The sequence below is a fragment of the Morus notabilis genome, unplaced genomic scaffold (assembly GCF_000414095.1).
Source record: "Morus notabilis unplaced genomic scaffold, ASM41409v2 Scaffold457, whole genome shotgun sequence".
NCBI lineage: Eukaryota > Viridiplantae > Streptophyta > Magnoliopsida > Rosales > Moraceae > Morus > Morus notabilis.
Genome location: NW_010357333.1, coordinates 139,891 through 158,630, shown reverse-complemented (window position 1 = coordinate 158,630; position 18,740 = coordinate 139,891). Strand labels below are relative to the sequence as shown.

The window sequence follows — 18,740 nt, the reverse complement described above, 5'->3', positions numbered from 1 at the left end:
TAAATCTCTCTTAATCTCTCTCAAAGCGCTCTCAATCTCTCTTATTTTTCATAATGGCTTCTTTTAGTTATGGTGGTGATATTCCCATTATGCCCAATTCAACATTGAAGAAGGGCAATTTCCTAATGGTTTTCAAACGCAGGAATCACAAACTACGGAAAGAGTTGCTGAGGAAACTGCAAATCCGACCCCTAGTAGACATACCTCAGCAGTTTGGGAGTACTTCAACACATTCGAGGAGGTCGACAATAACGGTAACATTAAATACATAGCTCAATGTAAATATTGTGGTGAGAAATTATAAGGTAACACTATTCACGACACTACACACTTAAAAAGACACTCTGAAAAGTGTCTTCAAAAGCAAGGAGGCGGAGCTGATCTCTGCCAAACACAATTATCATTTGACCGTCAAACCGGCCGTCTAAGCACGTGGAAATACGATCCGCAAGTTGATTGTATAGAAATGACATGATTAATAGCCACATTAGATCAACCACTAAGTTTTATTTAACAAAGAAATTGACAGCGTTATATTAAAATTGTACATAATCCTAATGCACAATTTTTTTCTAGAACTACTCTTAGGAAAGATGCATTAAAATTATATAAACAAGAAAAGGAAGCATTAATCAACATTCTACACTCTACCAGTGGTTGCATTGCGTTAACGGTGGATATTTGGTCCGCCATTGCCAACAATGATTATTTAGCTGTAACCGGACATTATGTTAAAGGTTTTGATTTGGATAAGAGAATCTTAGGTTTTAAATGTGTTATAGGATCACATACTACAATTTTATCTGTCATTGATGAATATAGTTTAAGAGATAGAATAATGGCCATAACATTAGATAATGCAACTACAAATACTAAAGCAATAGAACTTTTTGAAAATGATTTAAGTTTATTCGGTAATAATGATATATCTCACCAAAGTTGTGCATGTCATATAATTAATTTAATAGTAAAATCCGGTTTAAAATCAATGTCAGATCATATTAAAAGAATTATAGATAACATTGCTTGAATTCAAGGTAGTAATCAAAGAATATAAGATTGGTTTAGATTTCTACAAGCATGTAATCAAAATCCTAGAGCATTAGCCTTAGATATGCCAATATGATGGAACTCCACGTATATAATGCTTGAACAATGCATCCCCTATAAAGATGCTATAACAAATTATGTTAATACAAAATTAAGACCAGGATTTATAGATGAAACTAATTGACAAGTTGCCGAACTCTTGTATAACTTTTTAGGTAGATTTCACGAATGTACCTTAAAGCTTAGTGGAACTTATTACCCAACATCACCATTAGCATTAGGAGAACTTTTAAGAATGTCTATTTTATTTAGTGAATTTAGGTCCCACGAGGTTTTAGGAGTTCCTATCGCCTCTATAGAAAAGAAGTTTAAGAAATATTGGTCTAAATTACCCACGTTGTATGATTTCGGTGTTATTTTCGACCCTAGATTAAAATTAGAAGGTTTAGAAAGTGGATTAGATAACTTAGGTGAATTTTTAGCTATCGACACTACTAACCAATTTCCTATTATAAAGGAAAAAATAGTTTCTCTCTATATATCTTACGAAAGTAGGTTTAGAAACACACCTCGTGTTGAATAATCGCAACAACGAGACGACAATCCGCATTCATTCTTGAATGTTTTCAGGTTGTCTAAGAAGAAGAAGAAGACGACGACTCAAGGTCAAAAAAAATCTGGGAGTGGATCTTCATCAAGAGGTGGCGGCAATAGCGGCGGATTCAACGAGTTATTGGCACACCTGAGTGAGGGCTTAATTGTAGACAATAATGAAATGTTTGATTTCGTTCAGTGGTGAAAGGCACGAGCATTAACTTGGCCGATCCTAACACGACTAGCAATGGATATTTTTTCAATCCCGGTCTCCACCGTTGCAGCCGAACAAGCATTCAGTACAACCGGCCGAATACTTAACGCATTGCAACAGGATATTGTTGAAGCTTTGGTGTGCATCAAGGATTGAAATCGTTCCGACCAACGCTTACACGATACAATCTCACTGGCAAGCCAAGAATGGATAAGCGAGATTAATAGATTAACTTTTAATTTTCAAGACGATCGTTCTACTTCAAATTAAATTTTATTATTGTAATTTGTAAATATTTATTTACTTTGTAATTTATAATTTGTATAGTGTTATTGTAATCTTGTATAGACTTTGTAAGTTCGTCAAATTTGTAATTCGTCCCACAATGATTGCACTATTTTTTCCTTACCAAGTTTTTATCCCAATTGAGTTTTTCTTGGTAAGGTTTTTAACGAGGCAATCATAAATTACAAATTTAAAAATCAATAAAGAAATAATTTTTTTATATAGTTCGTGTGTTCATTTCAAATTTCAAATTGTAATATATATATGTATATACACATTATACAATATAAAAATATAATATAAAAAATGTTTAAAAATTCGGCAGCCAGTCAGGCATCGGCAGCCCGACCGGGCACGGGCAGCTAACTCCTGCCCGAAGCCCGTCCAAGGTGAAATTCGGGTCGGGTCTGGCAGCCTGAATTTTTTAGTAGTTCGGGTTCGGTAATCGGGTAAAAATTCAAATTTTTTGACGGTCACGGACGGCCCGTCTAAAATTTCAGCACTGATTGAAATCAATACATTTTTATCATAATAAACACGGTATATAAACAACCTATTTGGTGAAGGATTTACATATATACGAGAATGTATTATCAACTTGTTAATTTTAGTATATTGTGACGCTATATATATGGAAAGTTTCAGGCCTTGGAACAAAAAGAGATTTAGATATTGAGGAATTTAAGTTTATTAATGTTTGGTGCTGAAGGGCATTATAATATAGTTTTCAATCTTTCTTTGAATTTTGATTAAAAGATGATTTATGCACATTATTTAGGGACAAAATAAAAGTGGCTACTGCGAATAGTACCTATCAGTACAGATCGATGTGGAGGCATATATTGTATCTCTATATATGTATACACATATTTTGTTTGTCTTCTGGGAGCCACTGTATATGTATCCGTACATTTCTCTCTCAATAATTTATATAATGTCATTTGTCACGTACGTGCAAAGTGCAAAGTGCAAAATCCTTTTTGCCTTATGACTCAGATTGTTGACCCTTTTAACTGCAAATAATTCGGAAGATAAGCTGTGTTTGGTTCAGACTTTAATGGAGATGGAAGAAAGAAGATTCTATTCTCTGATCAAATGTGTACTCTTCATTTTAGATAGCAGGCTAGGCCTATGCCTGATCTATATAGTCGTTTAAAAAGATTCCGTGATGGACAGGGCAAAACAGTGCCACAAATTACCCCATCTTTTGGACTTTCTGTTGTCAGATTAAGCTTGCAGTATCCCTTGTTTTTTTTTCCTCTTGATGAATAAGATATAACCTTTTTAAAAATTAAGGGCTCACTTAATTCATTAATTTAAATTTTTAATTTAAATTAAAATGTGATTTTATGTAAAAAAATTTTACTGTAATAAAAAAGTTAGATGTGATTATCTTTTAAAACTGTTTATTATAGTAAAACTCGAATCGGTAAAATGAACGGGACTAAAAAACATAAATGGTGAGAATTTACAATTAGCCTCAAGAAAATCTATATCTCAATTAAGTTGGTACTTATCCTATGTTAAGCTCCTCAATCATTTTTATTAAAATTAAAAAAGAAAAAAGAACAATAAAAATCCGGAAAGCAAAGGCTTATAATACAAAAAAGTAAAAAAGAGAACATAAAGAAAGACTGTAGACAAATTGAAGAAAGCAACACTCTAGATATCTGCTTTTTATTTTAAAAAAAAAAAAAAAAAAAGAAACGCAAAAGAATAACCTACATTAAAAATCTTGGATGAGAAGATCAAATAAGAAATATTCAATCAAGGAAAAAAGAAGGCTATAATCACTAAACTCTGAACCTGTAATTAAGTAACTGATCAATTACGATGACATGTCACTCCTGAACAGATTAAAGTTGGGGATCAGGAGGACAACCATGAATAAGACAAGAAGCTAATCTAGTCACTTCTTTGTTTCCATCTCTAAAATTATGAGAGACTCAAAGTCAACTTTAGAGCGTTCGGAAAATGCAGAAAAAACAACCGTTGGAAAAGGCTCTACTAAGGTCTAAGCCCCAGCATGTATTAACCTTAATCCATGCAGGTAAAGGTCGATACTTAAACAGATGTAATAGTTCCAGAACGACTTTCAACAAACTTATTTTGGAGAATCTGAAGATCCGCTTGGAGTTATTCTTATATATAATGTACAATATACATAAACATACAAACATATAGGTGCATTTGTAATTGATTTTTACTTATTTTTTAAAACGTTTTTACATATCTTTTGAGGCACGAAAATAAAAACAGTCTGCAAACCGTATTTGTTTAGCAAATATTTTGAAAACGAAAACGAAAACAAAAAACAGTGAGAATGATTTTTGTGAAATAATTATACTCAAAATAATCTTTTAAAAAATTAACCAAACACAATTTTAAAATCAGTTCTAGAATGATTCTCAAAATAATCTCATTTTTACTTTTATATTGAAAATAAAATCATTTTGAAAACGTTACCTAAAAGGCCCATAGTTTCAACCGTTAACTCTAATTTATTCACTCATGGGTTGACATTATTGTTTTAACTGTATAATATTTATGAGACAGTTATAATAAATTGAGTAATTGATAAAAATTATGTATAATAATTAATAAAATTAAATTCTTATCCCACCACACCATTAAATATATCTATATATAATGTGTAATCATCCAAAAACTCGTCTGTTTACATAAATATCAATATTTGATCTTTGAAAAGAGCTTGAAATGCAAATGGAGAAACCGTGTTAGAAGTTAGTTTTGTTTTTATTTTCATGTTTTTCGAGAAAGAAAAAATGAAAATGGGAGAGAAATGACGTTTGACACAATTAAAGACAAAAAATGAAAATGAAAGTAATTTTTTGGTTTAGTGTAAAATGAGAGAGAAATGAAAAACGACTTGTAGTCATTTTTCATTTTTTGTTTCCGTTTTCTCCTCTCTCGAACACAGAAAAAGAGACATTAATGGATTTTTTTATACTGAAATAATTTGGTAATTTGGTAATATCTTGCCTTCTATGGAATTTGGTAATTTTGGCAGTGATATATTGATGCAAGAGTTCCTGCCTTATTGCGGCCACATGTATATTAGTAGCAGTACTTTCCGGTTGAACTTTTTTTTTTTTTTTTTTTTTAAGTTTGTTGTGCAGATTGCAGAAAGATAAGGGAAATTATGACAAACAACAAGTGTTATGGTTAGATCACAATATCGAGTTGGCTATTACATTACATGTCTTTTTCAGATATTGTACCCCACAAATATATGATTAGTATATACTTGTGGTAATTATATATCTCCTTCAGCAATTATCATCATATTGATCAAACCCGACAACCGCATTTGGATAGGCCTAATTTTTCCTCCATCATTTTTGTTCCGAGAATCTCCTCCATCGTAGACTGCTTTTGTTGTTATATATTGGAGTGTGATTTACCTTGGATCAAAATTTTCCCTACAAATAGAAATAAAATAGTAATAAAAAACCACCTCTCTCTTCCCTTTTGCTCAGTCCTTCGTGTATCACCACTACTGCAAAAATGTAATTTAAAATCGGTCAAAAATCATTGTTAATGATTTTTTAATATCGGTTTTTGTACCAACGTCGTATTGAGCGACATTAAAAATCATCCTTTTTAATAATAATTTTTGACCGATGTTAAAAATGTTAAAAGAAGTTGATCGAACAACTGATGTTAAAAATAGTTGACGTAGTCGGTTTATAATCGATGTTAAATATCATTAAATAATAACAGTTAATTTCCACCGCCACATCCAAAATTTTTGTTGTTCCCTGACAGTTTTTGTTGAATTACACATTATTAAATGATACCAAAGCTAATAATCTTTATGAAACTTTTCCTTCAAAAGAAATTCTTTGTTTAACATGTAGAAAATAATGTTATACAAAAATTATAAATATTCTACTAAGCCACTATAAACTTGATGTTAACATATCTAATTAACACACGCAATGGCATAATAATTGCCAAATCCAATCAAACAAACAACACATTATCATGGAAATACATATGATTGAATAAACTCTCTCCTTTCAGCTTGAATTTCATCAATCTTTTCGCCCACATACTTATCTTTTCCAATAGACTGCAAGTGGAAAAAAAATAAAATAAAAGCGTTAGTAAGAATAATTATATAAGTGTATACAAACTGTGATTTAAGTTCTAGGCAAAAGATGGAATAGATTAGAAATAAATAAATAAAAGTAATGAAAATAAGTAATGAATAAAAGGAAGTAATAAAAAATAACTAAGCAAGTAAAATAAGGTGATAAAATAAGATTATTTGAACTACCAGAATAAGTAATGAATAAAAAGAAGTAATAAAAATAACTAAGTAAGTAAAAGAAAGTGACAAAACAAGTAATAAAAATACTAAAACATTAATTTCACCATAATTATTCCGCGCTGATTTACTAGTAAGTGAATCTCCCAATTTGTATGTCAAGAACCCTTTATTAATCCAATTACTTCTCTTGAGTGCCTAATCAGATAATATGCTCAATATCCGATTCCAATATTCCTATTAAAAACCGAGTGAATGAACATTTCTTAAGCTCTAATTCTCCTAATGACTACAAAGGTAATTTCAGCCTCCCAAACTCTAAAAACCTAAGTTGTGTTATCCAAATCGGACATATAAATTACCTCTCCCGAGTGCCTAACTCATACATCAAATCTATTTCCCAACAAATTAGAAGCATTAAGTGTGACGACCCTCCTACGTGGCCGTCACTGTAACTAAAATTAACTTGTACTTGCTGAAATTTCTTAAAATTTGTAGAACATTTTTTTTTAAAGCCTTATAGTAGACATAAGTTTCGAATTGCTTTCTTGATTAAAATATTCATACCTTAACATATCCCTTTTTTAAAGCATATAGATATATCTATATGTATATACTTAATCCTTAAGATTTGCTTACTTACAGTCATAATCCACAAAACCATTTAACATATAGTTTCAGAATTATAATTAGCAAAACTATTTATAACGTAAAACTGATTGCAGAAATAATTGCGAGCGGTATCCATTCTCTGATCTCCACATCGTTCGTCCATTCACCATCAGTCCATCAAGTATTAGGTGCAGGTTGCTTACCTACAATATAAATATTCTATGATGAGCTTTCACTCAGCAAGTAGGAACAATCTCTCCTAAAATAACTGTAAGCTCACATGAATAAATATGCATGAGCCAATTATGCTTAATTATGATCATGTCTTATTAAATGTTTATTATATGATCTCATCTTACTTATGGGTCCGAGTGCTCGTACCACTTGCGCGCAATGACACCGTGATTATAACTGAACTGCATGCCTCCCTCTCAGAGGACTTTATTTTTTTTTCTTCTCCCTTGCGGAGCCTGAGTTACCTCTCTCTCAGAGGCTGGGACGACACTCAACTGAGATTATTTTTATAAGTTCCTCTTAACTTATTAAGGTGTATGTAGTATGGCATGGCATCACATACTATACATAAAGCATAAACATGTATATATAACATGTGTGACTTTTATTTAAAATCTATTCATACTGTAGGTGAGATTCCTACTTACCTGATTTACAGAGCTAGAATCCACTTTTCGCCAAACAGCTTATTCTCTTACTTGCTTACTTCTGAAAATGAACACCCCTTTGAGAGTGTGAGATTAATTATCGTTTGCTATTCTATTTTAGCAACTTATGAAGGAAATCAAATCCTTTACTTAAGGCATGTATTCCTTTCCTTTATTGAAGGATAATTTACTTTAATGATCAATTTATTAAATCCTCAAAATCTTATTTTTCTTAATTGCCCTTAACATACATATGTCTAGATTGAAATCAATTATCCAAGCTAGTAACTTATTCTCCATAATTTACCTTATTGGACTTGTTATATCACTAAGGCCCAATTTGGCCTAGAGACTTAGTAACGGCGTTCTAACTCTTAGACCGTTGAAATTTAGACTTAAGCGGGGTTGTTGAACTAATACGGGCATTGGACCCGCATCTATCTTTAAAATTCTAAGGGCCTAACATATTGGGCTTGTAAGTGTCCGTCGGGATGTTTTGCTCGAAAACTATTAAGTTTTTAAAAGAAACTATCATTCGATTTTTAATTACTCATTTATCTAGTTACAAGTACTAAAATCCCATTATAAAATCTCTTTTTGAATACCGACTTTTGAAACTATTCCACAAGTCATTTTACGGTTAGTTTGTAAACCACCGTGAAACTATATTGTAGAAACCCCTTTTTTCCCCCCCCCCTTTTTTTTTTTTTTTTGAAATCTTTCTTCATGACTATTCTTCGTTAAAGTGATGCCTAAAACCATAGTATTTTACTGAAATCACATCTTGGGTTATTTAATAAACTTTTGTTAAAAACCAAAACTATTTCAGTTTTGTCCGATTAAAACTATACAGTTTCAGAAATCTACATTTTACTATATCTTAGAGTCAGATTTTGAAAATCTGTTCTTTACGAGAATTCTTCGTCTCGTCGGGATCTAAAATCATCATTTTTGATAAAGCTGAGATTCGGCCTCTAAAGGCCTCATTTGGCTGCCATAGTGGCTGGGGGGTTTTTTTTTTTTTTTTTTTTTTTTTTTTTTTTTGTTTTTGAAGATGTTTTGGACATCATTACGGCATTTTTGAAAATGGCTTAAAACTTGCATTTAGAGTTAAAACTGAGTTTATTCACAATCACTAGAAAAACGTTCAAAACATCGAGAAATATAAGTTCAAACTTAGAATAACTGAAAAATCTTACTTTAGGATCCTCATTTTCACGTTCAAAGTAACCGGTAAATTTTACATCTAACCTAAAATAAGTAAACTTAAATCAAGCATACTCATACCACATAATACTAATCAAATTAACCTCAAAACGCACAAAACCAACATAAAACTACCCTTATTACAACCATAGCCTCAAAGGAACCACAAATTACATCCATAATTTCAAGCTTAAGGTTAGCTAGAAAAATAATGGAGGAGAGTTTAAGAAATTACCCTTGAAGAACTCTCTCTTAAAAACCTTTGAAATCCTCCTATTCTCCTTCAACTTAAACTAGGATTTGTGGTGAGATGTATGGAAACTTTTGAGTATATGTGAGGTAAGGGAATGCTCGGTTTTGGTGAGGGAAAAGTTTAAAAAACTTGAAAGTTGAAGCTTTGTAGAACTGGTTTTGGATATGGAGAAAGAGGTAAGATAAAGTAAAAAGTGAGGCTTAGATTACATTGGTTCTATTTATAAACAATTGGGCAATTATATTTAACACTTGTTTTACTTAACTCAATTAACTAAATATGGGTTCAATTCTCTTAAACATGGCCGGCCAAGTGAAGGAAATGAGAGGAAAAGAATATCATGATTACTCTTTACCTACCCCATCAAATCACATCTAATCCAATTAAATCTTAACCTACTATTGTATCATTGTCTCATCTCTTAAGTTCCCTTTAAAATAGATAAAAATTACACTGTCTCTAAAGAAGTAACTTAGCCGACAGAAAATTTTAGTTTCTGACGGTTTATTTTCTACTGTTTATTTACAGTTTAATATTAATCCCCAACTACTTCAATATCACATTAAATTCTTACTCGCGCAATATTTTGAACTGTTTCAAGTCTTGAAATTTATTCTAGACTAAACAAATTCTAAACTTAATTTTCTGCATTATATCCCGGGAATGACATTGTTTCTGACGGTGGCAACTCTCGAGCTCACATTGTACCCTTCTACTATAAGTTTTGTTCTTGTAACTTCAACCTAGCTGTTCGACAATTAAAATTTTTTTTCTTCTTTTAAAATGTTATAGCGTTTTTTATACACAACTAACATCGTGCTGTACTTGAAAATTCTTGAAATTAAGATTCTCAAACTATATATGTTTTGAAAATTCTTCCGCCTTAAAGTACGGAAAAAATTTATCGATCGAATTACTTGATCGTAAAACATGAACTTAACATGAAATCTACTATAGAATTTAAGAATACATATGTTAATTTCATAAATCTTTCAGTCACAAAATATAGCATAATATTTTCTAAGAAAATTCTTAACTTAAATACATAAATTGTATTATTTAAAGTCTAAAATTTTCTCAATTATGACATTAAAAATGAGACAACACAAATAAATCAAAAAAAATTACTTAAAATAAATTAACACTCGACAAAATCAAGCTCTAAATATAACTACATAACTAATATTAAACAAACTAAAATCATGGGTTCCATCATTCACAAATCACAATAATAAAAAGATAAAAATAAGAAAGAAAAACCCATTTTAGAGTTGTTACAATCTCCAAATTCTCCTTCTTCCTCTCCTCTTCTATTTCTTTGATCTCCAAATGCTTTCGCCCATGATGATTTATTGAAAATAAGACCTAAATCTAAAACTAGAAATAAATCCTAAATCTAAAAATATTTATTTTACTTTTTTTTTCTATTTTTCTTCCTCATTTCCCTGTTTTCTTTGGAAGCTCCCTTCTGGTCTCCCTCGCTGGTTCATGGAGCTCAAGTCATGAGCTGATGAAGAATGGGCACAAAAAGCCCAAAAATGCCCCTTTAATTCACGCCAAATGGGAGAAAGAAATAAGACAAAGCGGGCTCTGAGTGAATGCACCACATGGCGAATTCCAGTTGGGAATAGGAGAAACATGGCGACGTGGCCGCGTGCAACACAATGAAGAAAGGGTGCACAAGAATCTCAGTGAGGGCGCCTGCACGCGAGCATGGGGAGCTGGAGATTACAATGACGCTACGTGGCGCGTGCTGATTGGCTGTTCCCTGCTTCTTCGTCTGCTTGAACTGGCATTTCTGGGAGGTGCTGCGCACACGCGATCGGGTCCGTTGGTGGTGCGGATCGGACGGCTACAAAAGCGACTTTGGCATATTTTATTACTCTGCAGATTGGGCTTTGTTTGGTCCAAATTCTATTTTCGATTTCTGATTTGTTTCTTTACATTTTGACCCCATTTCAGCTCAAAATTTTGCAATTAAGCCCACCAGTCACCAAATTCATTATATAGATGAGGAAACTAATTATTTTGAAAGGGAAACTAAAATAAAAATTACTAAAACTAAATTAAATAGACTAAAATAAAATAAATCTAAAATGAAAAGTATTCATTAAAATTTAAAATAAAGTAAAATAATATAAAATAAGCTAAAAATCTCAAAAAATAGGCACTTTAAATGCACAAAAATAGAGTTATCACATCTAAATATTGACTACTTCTAGCAAAAATAGAGTTATCAGTATACGAACTGCGAATTAAGCAGTCATAAGTTTTAGGCAAAAGATGGAATAGATTAAAAATAAATAAATAAACCATCCTGGCACCTAACCAAAAGCAAAGAGTAAATACAACAATAGCAACAGCCACTTTGAACAGCTATCACATCTAAATACTGACTACTTCTAGCAAGTTCTGCAGTCAAATGTTTCAGGCTGTTCGCATTGCTTCGGCATGACAGTTATCCAATACATTGTCAAGTTCATATGCAGACTTCAACAAGTTCTTCATTCCATGACCCCTACAATATTATTAACCGCCTACCATGTCTCATGTTTATCTTGTGCTGTTATGCGGGTCCAGACCCCATCCCATTGAAGGGTGATCTTAAATTGCTTCTGGTTGAAAGTACACTACCCTGAAACTTAATTGACAGAAACAGCAAGAGGATAAATAAACTCAAGCAATCACTATTGACTATCTCTTTTTTTCCTTATATAGGAAATGAAATTTTGTTTGAACTTGCAACATTGTCATGGAATTCAATGGCCACCAATGGCTGTTCACGCTGCTGATCAACTTGTAGAAACAGAAACAGAGAGAAAGAGCCTTATAACAAAATTAATGGTTTTGACATTAATCAAAACTCTCTCTTAATTCAGGATGATAGAGTGCTTGAAAAATGAAAATATCATTTTCATTCAAGTGGAGAAAAGTAGTTGCGAAGACTGAATAATAAAATGATTCTGCAATTGCATTCCACCTCAAATAGATCAAGAGCTCCTATCTGCAATACATTATAAACATCAAAATTTTTATCCATCGAAAGCATGAAAAGCAGACTGCAAATACTTAGTTACCAAAAAGGGGTTAGAGAAATTCAACTTTCATAGCATTGACAAAATTGAGAGCTAAAACATATATAAGTTGAAAGGAAAAAAAAAAAAAAGGTCTTGGCAAAAGCATAAAGCTCTATCTGTAATATAAGGCATAAAAAATTGTCCTTGGAATGCATGAAACTAAAAAGCTACCTGCTTCTTTTTCTCTCTTCTCATTTGAACAGTGTGCAGTAATGCTTGATTTAAACAGTGAAACAAAACTCCATCTTTGTGTTAGTTCATGGACTGAAAACTAAAGCTTTAGCTTTCTAAACAAAGGTCGTACCTGGGCACGGGCAACACTCTGGTTAGGAGCGATGGTGGCATTAGGGTTTCTTCCAAACAAATAAAAAAATCGGAATAGAGAAAATGAAGCATATACATAGAAACAAAGCCCAATGAAAGAAACATACAGCAAGAACCCTAAGACTTTAGACTTCGATGGGAAAAGAACCAGCAGCCTTCAATTTCTCAGGAGTTTTGCCATTTGAAGCCAATTCCCTATCAGCCTTAACAACCAAAAACAAAACAGCACTGCTCAATCATTTTCCAAATCCTTCAAATAAACAAATAAATAATTTTTTTGAAGCTTAAATTCTCGGCGAGAATCCTAATTTCGTAAGCTACAACATACAAGGCCTCCAAATCTCATGCCGAATCCTAATTCCAAAATTTCTGTACAAAAGCAATACAATTTCCCAATCACTAAACTAAAGGAAACACAATATACATACATATATATATATATAGAAAAATTAAAACCTTTGGTTTATACCTGGCCGATTTCTCGAAGCATTGATAGGAACCGACTAGGTTTCCGATGAGGCGGTTCTAGAGACCTCGGAAGAAAGGGATTAGAATCTCGGCGAGGTTAGAGAAGTTGTGGGATTGCAGATTTCATTATAGAATCTCGACGAGCGGTGGGAAAAGATGACGTTTGGTAGAGAGATTCGTTCTTGATTCGAATGATTCGTGGTTTGTTACAGTATTTTCTCTTAAAAAAATATACGTAAATTAAAAATAATTCGAATCACATAGTTTAAATCATCCAACTAAACATCTTCTAAAATTCTAAGGGACTTTTATTCTATTTTAAATTATAGATGCAGTTTGAAAATATGGGAAATAGCAATTTGATGAGATAATTCTTTCGGCTTGAAATTTGAAAAGATATTTGAACCCCATTGCCTTTGGTTTTTTTGACTGAAAACTTTGACATATCGCGCCTTTCTTCTCATTTATTAAGAACAAAATCGTGAATTTTTAAAGAGGGCCGCATCTTATCCGACTTTGTTTCATTCCTTTTAAAGTCGCGCCTAGAAACCGACTTTAAAAATATAAAGTAAGATGCGTGCTTAACCATGCTCACAAATTGTTAAATAACAAGGGTTTCTTAGCAACCGACTACTAATATATTAAAATACGAAATATTATGGCCTTGTTCGTTTCGTTGATTCGAGTTTAAAATTCGAGTTGAGATGTGATTTTATGTGAGAGCTTTTTACTGTGCAAAAAAGTTAAATGTGACTGTTTCTGAGAGCTTTTTACTGTAGTAAAACTCGAATTCTAAACTCGAATCGGTAAAGTGAATGGGACCATGCCTTTGGTGGTTTTTTTTAGTATATTTAACAATAGTTTTTTTTAAAAACTGACTTTTTTCTTGAAGCCTTACTGTCTTTTATTATCCTTTTTTGTAGCAGTGTACGTACTATGGAACTAGGGCTGATAATTTGTGTTTGTGTGTCGTGTTCGGGCCGACACGATTATAGTGAACACGAACACGACACGATTAATAAACGTGTCAGAAACCCAAACACGAACACGAAACGCTAATAATACGGTTAACACGACACGACACGCGAACACGATTACTAAACGTGCCGTGACGGGCCAACACGAAAAAAACACGTTTATGACTCGTTTATGACCCAACTAGCGAAAATAGTGGAATTTTATATTGTATTCAAAACTATATTAATTAACTACTTCATATAAAATCATGCATAATAGCCAACACGCATTAAAATATCCAAATATCAAACACACACATATATATGATACTACTAGATTATCAAGTATATATGTTTCAAAACATACCAATTACCAAACATCCAAAGAAGTTTGAAAACATAATGATGTAGCTCTGAGGGTCACTTGCCATTTGTCGTTTGGTCCACTATAATTTTATTGTCGTATTGTTTCTTTTATTACCGTTGAATGAGACCTGGTTATCACCACTAGGTGGCTGGGCCCAAGCACTTTTATTAATTTATGGCATGTCATTTTATTTATATTGCTTGACTGAACCCTGCGTTTTGGGGAGGTATATATATATATATATATGTTGCTGGAATAGCTGACGGGATCAGCCTCCATTTGCATCAGAAAATATATGTATTGTTTCTTTGTTTTTCTCAGCTCCTACAACGTTCTAGTTGTATGGGCTCCCTTCGATCCAAATAGATTGTTGCGCCACAAGTGGTATCAAAGCTAGAGGGTTTGCCCCAGTGACGATGTCAGGCGTGGAAAGCAGCGGTCGCCGCGGCGGTGGCGAAGACCCCGACGTGAAGGCCCTTTGGGTGGCTGTCAACGGTCTGGACCAAAGGTTCATCGATTTTGCTCAGGAGATGCGCCAAACCTTGGCCCAAATCGTTGCTGGCCCTGTGGTGAACCCGCCTGCTCAGCCGGACAGGGAGCAAGATGTAGCTCGCGAATAGCTCGCAGTTGAGCCAGTCCACCCACGGAGACTTGAACCTGTACGAGAACGAAGGAGCTCCTCAGACGATTCGGACATGACCGCATTACCTGTGCAGCCACGTCGAGCTCCTACCCCGGATTCTGAGACCGACGAAGACGTGTAGGATCTACTTTTGGGTGAGAGACGACTCGGTCGAGGAGCCTGCCACCCACCTCGACGTGATACCAGGGATTTTAAGATCAAGATCGACTTGCCCCATTTCGATGGGCACCTGCACATTAAAGACTTTCTAGATTGGATCCGCACGGTGGAAAATTTTTTTGACTATTCAGAAATTGCCGAGGAACAACGAGTTAAGGTTGTTGCTTACAAGTTCAAAGGAGGAGCTTCCGCTTGGTGGGAACAGTTGCAGTATAAGCGGAGGAGGGAAGGAAAACGACCGATCTGATCTTGGCCGAAAATGAGAAGACTCCTCAAGGCTCGCTTTCTACCTGCTGACTCCGAGCAAATGTTGTATCAACAATTTCAGCAGTGCCGACAACGGGCTCGAAGTGTCGCCGACTATACAGAGGAGTTCTACCGACTAAGTGCCCGAGTCGATCTAGCTGAAAATGAGCTGTAACAAGTAACTCGCTATATCGGCAGGTTGAAGGAAGCCATACAGGACCATTTGGCTCTCACATCCATTTGGTCCTTGATGGACACTGTGAATCTAGCCTATCGGGTGGAGCTCCAACAAACCAAAACATCAGGAAGACACCAGTACGGTAAACGCTCTTTTACAGGACCTAACCAGGATAAGTTGAAGCTTAATACACCTGGAACGTCCATAGGAGAGTTGAGACCGGCCCAAAGGATGGCAAAGGCACCACCACCTACTAATCAGCCCGCACCAGGTAACCCCCGAACCACCAACCCGTATGCAAAACCCCACCCGGACCGCTGTTTTCGTTGTCATGAGGTTGGTCATCGATCCACCAATTGCCTGGCGTGACGCCCAGTTGGTCTTATCGAGGGCCAACAAGTACAACCAACTGATGATGAGTGTGAGGATGAAACCTTTGACGATGACTATGGCGAGGTGGAGCTCCTTTAAGGTGATGACAGTGAACCAAAGCACAAAAGCTAGGATCTTTCAGAAAATAGATTCCTATTCGAAGAGTGCATAACTACATGGATAAGCTCATACTAACCCGTCAATTTGAGATCCGATTCGGGATTTTCCTTAGGAGGTATCGTGAAGGAATAATAATAGATAGTGGTAGCACAGAGAATATTGTCTCAAAGGCTCTGGTGAAGGCTCTCGGCCTCACTACCGAGCGCCATCCTCAACCTTACAATGTGAGTTAGGTCAAACGGGGAATCGAATCCAAAATAACTGAGGTATGTCATGTGCCATTTTCAATTAGGAATAGCTATCAGGATGTATTGTGTGATGTGTTAGACATGGACGCATGCCATATTATTCTTGGCCGCCCATGGCAGTTTGACCGGGCTACGCAACATAAAGGACGTGAAAACACCTATGTCTTCCCTTGGAAGGGTCGTAAAATAGCCTTACTACCATTGGTTCTAACTTACTCACCACCACCCACTCCTAATTTGACTAAGGGCGTTCTACTTATTGTGAATGCGGCCTAATTCCAACAAGTGGCTAAAGACAGTCGGTTCTTTTTGGCCCTCATCTTGAAAGAAAGTGTTGATGTTCTTTCTGAGCTACCTGCTGAAATCCAGCATATGCTGACGAACTTTGCTGATGTTATGCCTTCGGATCTCCCTCCGGAGCTTCCCCCGATGCAGGACATCCAGCATCAAATTGATTTACAACCTGGGGCTAGTCTTCCCAACCTACCCCATTATAGGTTGAACCCCCGTGAGCATGAAATCCTCCAAGGCATTGTGGATGACCTTTTGCAGAAGCAGCTCATTCGTACAAGTATCAGTCCCTGCGTTGTACCAGCCTTGCTTGTCCCAAAAAAAAGATGGTACCTGGAGAATGTGCGTCGATAGCATAGCTATTAACAAGATCACCGTCAAGTACCAATTTCCTATCCCTCGTCTCGAGGACATGATCGACAAGCTCGACGGGTCCACGGTATTCTCCAAACTAGATCTCAAATCGGGTTACCATCAAATTCGCATCAAGCCTGGCGACGAATGGAAGACGGAGTTTAAGACGCGTGAGGGCCTATATGAATGGCTTGTTATGCCATTTGGTCTCAGCAACGCCCCTAGTACTTTCATGAGGCTAATGAATGAGGTTCTTAAACCTTTCATTGTAAAATTTGCCGTTGTTACTTTGATGACATTCTTGTTTTTAGCAGGACTAAGCCGGAGCACTTGGACCACCTTCAAGAAATCCTTACTGCCCTGCGAGCTCACAAATTATACCTCAACTTAAAGAAGTGCCAATTTCTCACTAGCCAACTTTTGTTCCTTGGGTTCGTAATCGGCACTGACGGGATTCATGTGGACACCGCGAAGATATAAGCCATCAAGGACTGGCCCACACCATGGAACGTCCATGAACTTCGCAGCTTTCATGGGCTTGCAACATTCTATCACCGTTTTATTCGGAATTTTAGCTCCGTTGCTACCCCTCTTACTAATTATCTTAAGAAGGGTAAGTTTCTGTGGACCACATAGCAAGACCAAAGCTTTGACACTCTCAAGCACCTCTTGACGACAGCCCTTATACTCGCGCTCCCCAACTTTGACAAGGTTTTTATGGTTGAGACAGATGCTAGCATGTCGGGTATTGGCGCGGTTCTACTCCAAGAGGGGCGACCCTTGGAGTTTTTCAGTGAAAAATTGAATGAACGAGGCACGGCAAAAATGGACTACTTATGAGCAGGAACTTTTTGCTATTATTCGAGCGCTTCAACATTGGGAACATTTCCTCATTTTCAACGAATTTTTTTTGCACTACAACCATCATGCATTACAGTTTATCAATTCCCAGAAGAACTTGAGTCGTATGCATGCGCGGTGGGTGTTGTATTTACAGAAGTTTACTTTTGTATTCCGCCACAAGGCTGAGTTTCAGAACACCGTTGCCGATGCCCTTAGTCACCATGCTCATTTGTTGACCGTCCTGCGCACCGAAATCATTGGGTTCGATGTATTTCCTGCCCAATACGTTGATGATGAAGACTTTGCTGAGATTTGGCACAAGTGTACATCTGACACTCCTGTGGCTAATTTCCACATTCATCAAGGTTACCTTTTTAAGGGCAACCTTCTTTGTGTGCCTCGGTCGTCTCTCCGTGAGCATATTATCCGTGAACTACATGCTAATGGCCTTGCGGCTCATCTGGGACGAGACAAAACTTTGGCGATTGTATCCGACCGTTTTTACTAGCCTCAAATGCAACGACAAGTGGAGAACTATGTGTAGCGATGTGGCATCTGCCAGCAAGCTAAAGGAACAGTCCAAAACATTGGTCTGTATACTCCGCTGCCTATTCTGATAAATATATGGGAGGGTCTCTCAATGGACTTCGTTTTGGGTTTACCTCGGACTCCTCGACGCATCGACTCTGTTTTCGTCGTCGTCGACCGTTTCTCCAAAATGGCGCACTTCTTACCGTGCAAGAAGCCAGCGGATGCGAGTTATGTCGCCAACCTTTTCTTTCGTGAAGTTGTCCGCCTGCATGGTATTCCAAGCTCTATCACCTCGGACCGCGACATCAAGTTTGTTAGCCATTTCTGGAAAGTCTTATGGCAGCGCCTAAACACCACTCTAAAATTCAGTAGCGCCTACCACCCACAAATGAA

At 35.7% G+C, this 18,740-nt stretch overlaps 1 long non-coding RNA gene across 1 annotated transcript; it reads right to left on the bottom strand.

Moving 5' to 3' along the window:
• Positions 1-12,395: 12,395 nt before the first annotated feature.
• LOC21397944 lies at positions 12,396-13,330 on the bottom strand. Its single transcript, XR_002902681.1, has 3 exons — positions 13,041-13,330; positions 12,679-12,774; positions 12,396-12,569 (listed from the first exon to the last, which is right to left on the bottom strand). It is a non-coding gene; the product is annotated as an uncharacterized LOC21397944 (long non-coding RNA).
• Between the last annotated feature and the right edge of the window lie 5,410 nt (positions 13,331-18,740).